Source organism: Panthera tigris, chromosome C1, assembly GCF_018350195.1.
Source record: "Panthera tigris isolate Pti1 chromosome C1, P.tigris_Pti1_mat1.1, whole genome shotgun sequence".
In the NCBI taxonomy this organism is placed as follows: Eukaryota; Metazoa; Chordata; class Mammalia; order Carnivora; family Felidae; genus Panthera; species Panthera tigris.
The window spans coordinates 73,286,380-73,296,360 of NC_056667.1; the positions used below are offsets into that span (position 1 = coordinate 73,286,380).

The 9,981-nt window shown below is 42.3% G+C and overlaps 1 long non-coding RNA gene across 1 annotated transcript; it reads left to right on the forward strand.

The window, feature by feature from the left end:
* The first annotated feature begins 1,189 nt into the window (after positions 1-1,189).
* Positions 1,190-9,520, forward strand: LOC122241169. Its single transcript, XR_006221165.1, has 3 exons — positions 1,190-1,275; positions 7,547-7,616; positions 8,593-9,520. It is a non-coding gene; the product is annotated as an uncharacterized LOC122241169 (long non-coding RNA).
* Positions 9,521-9,981: the final 461 nt, after the last annotated feature.

A 9,981-nucleotide genomic window follows, 5' to 3' on the forward strand; every position in this document is an offset into this window, starting at 1 on the left:
CATTGCCAAGGTGATCAGGCAAGATGAGTTCCCTCTTAGTGTTGGGAGAGTCAGGCCTTCAACTGATTGGATGAGGCTCACCTCCACTGGGGACAGCAATCTTTTTAGTCTACGGACTCAAATGTTAATCTCAGCTAAAAAATACCCTCACACCCAGGATGATGTTTGCACAAACATATGGCCACCTCATGGCCCAATTACAATGACACATAAAACCAACCAGCACAGCAGGATAAACGGGAATGGATACTGGGCCATGGTTGAAATTTTGAACAGGGCATTCATGTAGCCTTTTTGAGAAATGGATATTTGAGCAACAACTTAAAGAAGGTAAGCCATTGCTCAAATTTCCTGATTAGAATGAAAGCTTTATGAAGCCAGAGATTTAATTATTTTATGTTATATTCCCAGTACCTGGTACTTATTAGGGTTCTCAAAAGTATTTGTTGGGTCCATGAGTGAATGACTGGGGATGGGGACTGTGTAGTTATACTTCTTGCCCTTAGTGCCACGTTTAACACATCCTTAGCAATCAATAAGTATTGTCTTTTTATTTCTATGATTGTTTCTAATAGATAATAAATGTCACTGTGGACACAGGCTTACTTGTTTTGTTTGATATTATGTCTCAGCACTTCAGCACTTAGAACAGTGTTTGGAACACACATAATAAATAATCAGTAATGATCATTACTGACTATGGGCTCAGACATGGAGACTGAGGTTTGTGAAGTGCTTGACCATGGATGGTCTCGTGGCCAAGAAGCAGCGGGGTCAGGGCCTTAAAGCTGACTTTCCAAGTCTCAAACTGTAGTATTTTTTTATACCAAATTTCTTTTATTTACTTAGTTAATGTTTATTTGTTTTTGAGAGAGACATGAGCAGAGAAAGGGCAGAGAGAGAGAGGGGGACACAGAATCCGAAGCAGGCTCCAGACTCCGAGCTGTCAGTACAGAGCGCGATGCGGGGCTCGAACTCACGGACTGCGAGATCATGACCCGAGCCGAAGTTGGACGCTTAACCGACTGAGCCACCCAGGCACTCTCCAAACGGCTTTTAAAATCGCCCTGCGTCTCTCATTTGGCCATGGTCTTTCTGTCACCCACCCTGCTCTCCCCTTATTTGCTCACACCAGGCTGTGTTGCCATGTGTCCCCGAGTGAGAGGCAGGCAGGTTACGTTCAGCTGTCAGCGCACACACCTCTCAGAGGACAGCCACCTCCTGCAGACACCGCGGCGTCCAGGGGGTACCCCCTCGCGCTAACACAAGTGAGAGGTAATGTAACCTTTTGGCGACCATTGACTTTGTCAGACAATAGCGCGTGCGGTTCAGTTTGAAAGACTCCACCGGGAAGTTGCAGACTTTTAAAACTAATTTGGTGTTTATTCAACTTTGCAATCACTTCTATGTACTATCTGTGTTTCACACACCGTGAAACGGCGCTACACTGTGCAATTGAATTAGCTGTACAGTGACTCAAAGGCATTAAACAATGACTTTGATATTTTAAGTACTGACTAGGAGGGATTTTTAATTCCTTCCTCATAATGAAAGCAACAAAAAAACCCAGTTCCACAACCCTGGAACACTTATTCTCTTTTCTATTCTGGGTGGACCCCACTGAGACAGAAAAAAATCTCCGAGCATTTAGTTTGCTTAATGGCAGAAGAAAAATTAAACAAGCATAGACGTGCAACCTTAATGACACCCAGCAACACTAGAATAACAGTTCCCAGCTTCTAAAACCTGTTATTTAATATAATGGGTAAATCTTGTGGGAGCTTTTCAGGTGCTGCTGAGTCTGAAAAAACAGCTACTTTGTGAGAAGGGGCGGGGGCAGAGGCAGGGCGCGGGCCCTGCTCACGCTCAGTTGCTCAGGAGGGTTTTCGGTGCACGATCCAGGGCAGGCAGGCGCTGGCTGGACCGTCCCTGGAGGCCGTGGCCCTTCCGGAGACAGCTCCGGGGCTATGTGGGGTACGAGTGTCGTCAGTTCTGCCAGTGACAAGGAGGAACTTTCAATACAGAGCCTTTCAGGAGACGGCATTGACAGCAAGGAAGAAGCTGGGGGAGTGGGGGGGTGGGGGGAGAAAAACCTCAAAACAAAAACCGCAGCAAGTGAATTAGTGCCGTGAAACTACAAGCATTAGCTGGTAATAGTTCAGGGCAAAGCACCTAAGTGATGATTCACATCTGACAATAAATATATGAATAGCTGTTGAAAGCTTGTTTGATTTTCACAAAGAGGTTTGAACAAACATTCGTTTGTTCATTAGTCTTAAGCAACACTTTTATGGCAGGGGATGCATTAAACCTAACGTATGTCTGCTACCAAGATATTCGGTGGTTTTAAAGATGAAGACGCAAAGCCATGCATATCATTTATGGGGAGCAGCCCTGAACTACCTGTAATGGAGTGAGATACAGTTATTATGTATTAATGCTGTGAATCTTCATCCGCCGAGAGCAAACCAACAGGCGAGAAGAGCTGCCGCGTCTTGGGAGATAAAGACTTAGAGGGCCCCATCCTGCAGTCGGTACGGGGTTTGCATAAACTCATTTCGTTGTTGTTGTTCTTGTTGCATAATTTTTAAAAACGCAAGTGGTTTAAATCTGTTCCCTGAGGTAATTTATGCTAAACTAGCATTCCAGCGCCATAAATTCCCCGCTTATGGCAATCTCTGCTTGGGTGTCAGGTCGGGCTAGGTTACCGAGCAAATGGCCGCTTCAAAATTTTGAGGGTAATTGCCTCTATAACTCGTTTAGCATACGCCCTGTCAGGAAATCTCTCTTTGCCATCGAAGCTCCTGTTCCCCTTTTCCCTCCTCCTCCTTTTCCACACTGTTGTGCTGAAGGCCACTTCTCGGTGCCCAATGACATTGGGCCTTTCATCTGTAGCACCTGGATTTTGTCACTGTTACAGCCGCTGCTCCTGACAACATGATGTCATACGCAACGAGGCCCGGAGGGCAGTGGTTGGGCTGAGCCCCTCTGCCCCACCCATCTCTATCTTTGCCTAAGAAACCATCAGTCGAGGGAAGAGAAGTTGGTTGGAATAAAAGGAAGAGCAAATGACCATAAGCCCAAATCCTTCCAGTTTTTTCTTTTCTTTTCTTTTCTTTTCTTTTCTTTTCTTTTCTTTTCTCTTCTCTTCTCTTCTTTTCTTTTCTTTTCTCTTCTCTTCTTTTCTTTTCTCTTCTTTTCTTTTCTTTTCTCTTCTCTTCTTTTCTTTTCTCTTCTTTTCTTTTCTTTTCTCTTCTCTTCTTTTCTTTTCTCTTCTCTTCTCTTCTCTTCTCTTCTTTTCTTTTCTCTTCTCTTCTCTTCTCTTCTCTTCTTTTCTCTTCTCTTCTCTTCTTTTCTTTTCTTTTTTCTTTTCTCTTTTTCCCTTTCTTTCTTTCTTTCTTTCTCTCTCTCTTTTCAAAGGCCGGGTTGGTTATTGATGTCTGTCAGAATGGTGTGAGCAATTTCAGCAGCGTACTTTGATCTCTTTCTCTCGTCTCGTGGGTGTGGACATGAAGCCTTGGCAGGAAGGATGTCATTGGACAAAATGTATATTGGACAAAATGACCTGGAGCTTCTACTGATAGGTTGCTCCGTATGGGGATTTCTCACCAAACTGCCTAATAAAATATGTTAAATACCCAACTTTTAAATCCAATTCATTAATTATCTTGCTTAAAATATACTTCAAATATATCACATTTGACATTGTATGTCACTGATAGTAGAGGGAAATGATAACACTTAAAAATCAATAAATGTTTTAAATTTATTTTACTTATTATGGTTGTCATAATATTTTGACATGGAGGGCTGATACGTCAACAACGCTGTTATCAGGATGTAAGGCAATGGCACTGAACTGTCTCACCTTCCATGTTGCTGTTTCAGGGTAAAGTGGGCCCAGGGGAAAAATGCAGCTAAAATCTCCAAGGAAGCATTTGCTTATGGAGTCAATACAGGTCATCATTGAATAAAGCAGGCTGAGTGCAAAACAAAAGCTGCGGGAAGAAAGTCCTCTCTCTAATCTGCCACCTTTTTCCCAGTGATTAAAAAATAAGAGGAGTTAGGGGCGCCTGGGTGGCTCAGTAGGTTGAGCATCTGACTTCGGCTCAGGTCATGATCTCACAGTTCATGGGTTCAAGCCCTGTGTCAGGCTCTGTGCTGACAGCTCGGAGCCTGGAGCCCTCTTCGGATTCTGTGTCTCCCTCTCTCTCTGCCCCTTCCCTGCTGACACTCTGTCTCTCTCTCAAAAATAAATAAACATCAAAAAAAATTTTTGTTTTTAAATAATCGATGTTAAAATGTATGTAGTGCTTTCTATGTGCCAGACCGTGTCTGAAGTGTTTCATGTACTTTATCTCATTTTGACCTATGAAGTGAGGTACTTGTATTCCTGATTCATAGATAAGAAAACTAAAGCTTGCAAAGCATACCGAACATCCACAAGGTCACAAAGCTAGTAAGTGGTGAAGCCCAGGTTTTAATGGACCAGTGCTTGGCTCTACCGAGACACCAAAGCCATCAGTGTTCTTCATGGTTTGGAATTCAAATTGATCCTGGCCTCTGGCTCATCCTGACATCCTACAAGAATATTGCTTCATTTCCAAGCCCTTACCGTCTCCAACTGTTGGATATTGATATGGTAGAAACTGAATGCGGACAGTGGGTTGAAGTTTACAAAATGCTTTCATACTCCTAGAGAGGAGAGGCTTGGAGGCAACCAGCACTCTTCTCTTTGCCTCCAAGATTTAGAGATTAAAGAAAGATTCAAAGGAAACTGCAAGAAAGGAGCACTTGAGAATTATGCTTTTTCTACCAGTTAGGACACAGGCGAAAACAGATTTTTTGAAAGGCTAAATGTAGGTTTGACCCTGCTTGAACTAACTCCAAAGCAATGAGTAATAGATGTGACTTGGACAGCAAATGTGACTGTGACTTCACAGCAGCAGTATTTTCTATGCCCAGCTAATTAAAGTTCAGCAAAGGGCTCCTGGTGGACAAGGTCAATGTCTTCTGTACCTCAGTCTCTGTATTGTGCAGAGTGGGTGCCTACACTGTTTTTGTTGAATGTGGTTGTTCACCCACAGCTAGAGATCAGCAGCTTGTTCTTATCTTAAGTCATCTCTTTTCAACTATTGATTTGTTTATAAAGTGGTTTTGTTTTTACTGGGAGTTTCATACCAACACCTTAGCAATTAGCCATGGCAGCTGAAAGGTAGTCATTTGTTTAACTAATATTTATTTACTGTTATGGACAAGGCTTTGTATTAGGCACTGGGGATATGGCAGCGCGGAACAAGGCAGACAGATGTGGGAGATAGATGTTGATCAACTAATCAAACAACTGTTTAATTATCATGGTGCTAAGTCTTATGGAGGAGAAGTATAAAATGTCATGGGTGCCCATAATAGGAGAACTTGACCTAGACTAAGGGATCTAGGAAGGCTTTCTTGGAGAAATGATGTTTAGGCTGAAGTATTAAGGATGAATGAGAACGAGGGCAAGCAGAGTAGGGAAATGATAGAAGGCAGGGTGTCAAACAAATAATCCAGGGACAGAGAATGCATTGGTGAGACCAATTTGCTCAGAAGAAGTTCAGCAGTATTCTGACATAAGAACCAGATCAGTTTGGCTGGAATAGGGTGGTGGGGTGGAGAGCAATGCAGCAGAATAAGTGTCCTCCCTTTTTTTTTAAACGAGTTAAAACTTTTAGTTGCAATAATAAGGGGAATCTATTAGCTCAGTAAACCGAAAACTCCAGGGGTAGGATGGGTCATAACATCATCAGAGCTGTCTATTCCTCTCTGGTTTTCTTGGCCCTAATCTCCCCCACGTGTTGACGTGTAACTCCTAAGGTAGTGAAGTAGCTGCAATAGCCCCAGCCCTCACACCTGCCTTCTACATCATCCGGAAGAGAGAGAAATTTGTTAAAGGATTCCTCATAAGAGGCCCAAAGATTCACCCTCATTGGAGCGGTGGATATCACATGCCCAACCCTGAACCATATCAATGTTGAGGAGGCAGGAATGGTCTGCTTGGTTTGGCCTGGAACAGGTGGTCTGTCTCTGGGGTCAGGGGATGAGTCAGCTTTCCTGGAAATACTGAGATTATAAAACAGAAATCAGGGTATCTGGGAAGCACAGAATGGACGATGGGGGAGGCCACAGTGTCTGCTACAAGTCTGAAGAGGTCAAGATAAGTCTGTGCTGTGGGGTTTGGGGTTTATTAAAACGATAAGGAGTCATTAAAGGATTTTCCGCAAGTCAGTGAGGTCACTAGGTCACAATGAGATGTTTGAAAACACCATTTTGAGCTCCATCTTGATGTTCCTATGTCTATAGTTCCTAAGAGGACAATCATTGACAGGTAAGTAAATCATTAGGTTAGAACCCAAACTGCAAATAATTCTTTTTTTTTAGTGTTCCTAATCATCACAGTTAATTCTTATTAGCCTTTCTAATGTTGATAATAGCTAATGATAGTGATGCGCCAGCCACTTTGAATGGAGCTTTACAGGCATCATTTTATACAATCTTCACGATCCTCCTAGGAAGTAAGTCCCACTATTACCCCATAGTAGGTAGTAGGTAATATGGGAAAGGCGAGGATGCGGAAGCTGAGGTATGGAGAGGTTAAGTAACTTGCCCAAGATTTCATAGCTAGTCAAATAGCAAGACCAAGAGCTCTCTGAATTGAAATATTGTGTTATTTTCACTAAACTCTGAAATATCATGGGGGCAGTGGAAACCATGTCTTTATTTATCTGGCAAACAATTATTGAATGAAGCCTTGTGCCAGGACTCAGGAGTCTCAACTGGCTAGCCATCTGCCAGAATTTTTAAAAAATGTGATAAAATACATACGATGTAAAATTTTGCCACTTAAACCATGTTTATGCCATGTAATTCAGTGGCATTAATTACATTCAGAATGTTATGTAACCACCTCCCCTCCCACCCTCTGGTAACGTCTTATCTGCTCTCTGTGTCTATGAATTGCCTATTCTACTATTTTATGCAAGTGAATTCACACAATATTTGTTCTTTTGTGTCTTACTGTATTTTATGGTTATTTCACTTTGCATGGTGTTTTTGAGGCTCATCCGTGTTGTAGCATGTGTTAGAACTTCATTCCTTTTCCTAGATGAATAATCTGCCAGCGAATTGACAAAACTCTTTTTGTTAGTACAGTAATTGCAAAATATTTGAAGTTGAAAAGGATGATATTAAATTAGCTTTCTCTAATTTCCACTGTCTTCATGATATTCTGCTGTCTTAGATTCAGCAGCCTTCCATTTATTGGTGTTCCCTGCCTGGCTCCAAAGGCATTTGTGGTTGCAACTACTGCCCTTGGAGTCCAGGGTGACAGAGCCCTTGGGATTGTTTAGGCTGGTTCCGCTCCTCAAGAAGGCAGAAACTGGTCTTTGTGCTCCTTTCTTCCATCACTTAGCACTGTGCCTTATATACTAGGTGCTTAAGAAACATTTGTGAATTCAAGTTTCAATTCAACGTAGCAAATCTTTATCAAACGTTTGTTGTGTTCTAGGAACCACGCAAAGGGATAAGGGTACAATGAAGAACAAAAGAAATGTGTTCTCTCAAAGACTATGCTACAGGTAGACAAAAAAGATGATAAGAGCTGATGATCTTTTTTTTTTTTTAAATGTTTTTAATGTTTATTTATTTATTTATTTATTTTAACGTTTATTTATTTTTGAGACAGAGAGAGACAGAGCATGAATGGGGGAGGGTCAGAGAGAGAGGGAGACACAGAATCCGAAACAGGCTCCAGGCTCTGAGCGGTCAGCACAGAGCCCGACGCGGGGCTCGAACTCACGGACCGCGAGATCATGACCTGAGCTGAAGTCGGAGGCTTAACCGACTGAGCCACCCAGGCGCCCCAATGTTTATTTATTTTTGAGAGACAGAGAGAGAGAGAGAGAGAAAGAGAGAGGGTGAGAGAGAGAGAGAGTGGGGGAGGGACAGAAAGAGGGGGAGACACAGAATCCGAAGCAGGCTCCAGGCTCTGAGCTATCAGCACAGAGCCCCATGTGGGGCTCAAACTCACTAATGGTGAGATCATAACCTGAGCCAAAGTCGGACGCTTAACTGACTGAGCCTCCCAGGCATCCCAGAGCTGATGATCTTAAAAATAGCAATGTCTTCTATTTTTATACTTTTTTGTTTCCAAAGAATGTTCCTATAGATTAGCTCATTTAGTGCTATGATGTCTGATGTACATTACTTTTGAAAACTGATGGTTATTTGTTAGCATAGTTTGAATGGAAAAAGCTGGGTGAAGTTATTGGTTAACCAAGATTTTAAAGTTTGATTGGAGGGGTGGTAAATGATGAATTAATTCTTTCAGAAGGTTTCTTTAAATCTAAAAATAGTTTGTGTAAAGGAAATCATTTCTCAGCCAAGTTGGGAGATATGCCAATTTTTGCTGTGCTCTAAGAATCCTTACCAATTTTCCTGCCATTTTATGGGCCTCGCTCTCTTGATACCTCCAGGATTTAAGTTAAAAGAGGGTTTTAAGCAAAATCCAGAATGCACTGCCCTTGTCTCTTCATGTGTGTCTTATGTCCCTAGGTCAGTCGTGAGGGCTATTAGAGAGTGAGCAGCTTCAGAGTGCTCTTGTGGAAGTTTCCTGAGCTCACCAGACTTGCTGTCACCTGGAACCGTCCCACTGATTTGGTCGCAGCTGCATCCTAGTGGAAAAGAGGATAATGGAACAATAGCTGTCCCACAGACCTCAGCAACTCTCCATTTTGCTGTGTAGCTGAAAGTGTGGGTCCCGGTCTTCATTTGTCACAACCTCCTCACTCTGGAGATCTGGGAAAGAACGAACGTGGAACGAGCCAGCATGTGGTCAGTGAAATGACCAGGAGGAGACGGTGGCTTTCTGAATTTTCTATAATCACTTAGTTCTGTGTTATTACCAGTGAGAATGAGAGGGACCCACAGAGAGCAGTGGACTAGTAACCTTGAAAGAATTCAAATTCAAATTATAAAAAGTGCTGTTTGTCACACATTAGGAAAGAACATTAATACATCTGAACAAACCCACCTAAGAAACTTGTGTGGGAGATAGAGAAAGAGACTCTTGGAAGGAGGAAATGCCAGTTCAGTCTGGTTTATAGAAACTCCAACCACAAGCTCTTTTCAAAAGGATATCAGGATTCAAGCATTACATCATCTAAAGAAATTCTCATTGGTGTTCAGACCCTGACTGGCTGGGATCTGATTCTCTTTATTTAACCCTTTCTCAGCTGAGACGTTGCCCGTTCTAACTTTGGGAATATACTATCCATGTTGTTTGCAACAGCCGTTAGCATTTGAGCAGAAAGCATCTGAAGGGAGTTGCTTTCTATAAACCCCTCAGCTCAGTGTAAGTTTTGTTCTTAGAGTGTCACAAAGTTATTTCAAACGCTTTGTTGCTATGTAATTGCAAAAGCCGCATTCCTGGGAGAAATGCTTCAGTGAAAGCCTTTGAAAAATAAAGAACATCTAGTCATTGTATGATTACCTTCCCCACACCTCAGTCCCCTTTCTCTTATTTTTTTCCAGCTTTATTGAGATGTAATTGACACATAACGTCGTGTCGGTTTAAGGTACACAGCATAATGATTTGATATGGACGTGTATTGCCAAATGGTTCCCACGATAAGATTACTTCCATCTCCTCACACAATTACCATTTTTTAAATAGTGAGACCATCGAAGGTTTACTCGATTAGCAACTTTCAAACATATAAGACAGTATTGTTAACTATAGTCACCTGCTGTACGTTAGATCCCCAGAATGCATTCATCTTATAACTAGAAGTTTCTGCCCTTTGACCAACATCTCTTCATTGCCAGCCCCTGGCAACCATCATTCTACTCTCTGTTTCTATGAGTTCGGCTTTTTTACATTCTCCGTGGACGGAAGATCATGCCATATCTGTCTTTCTCTGTCTGATGTATGTCACTTAGCAT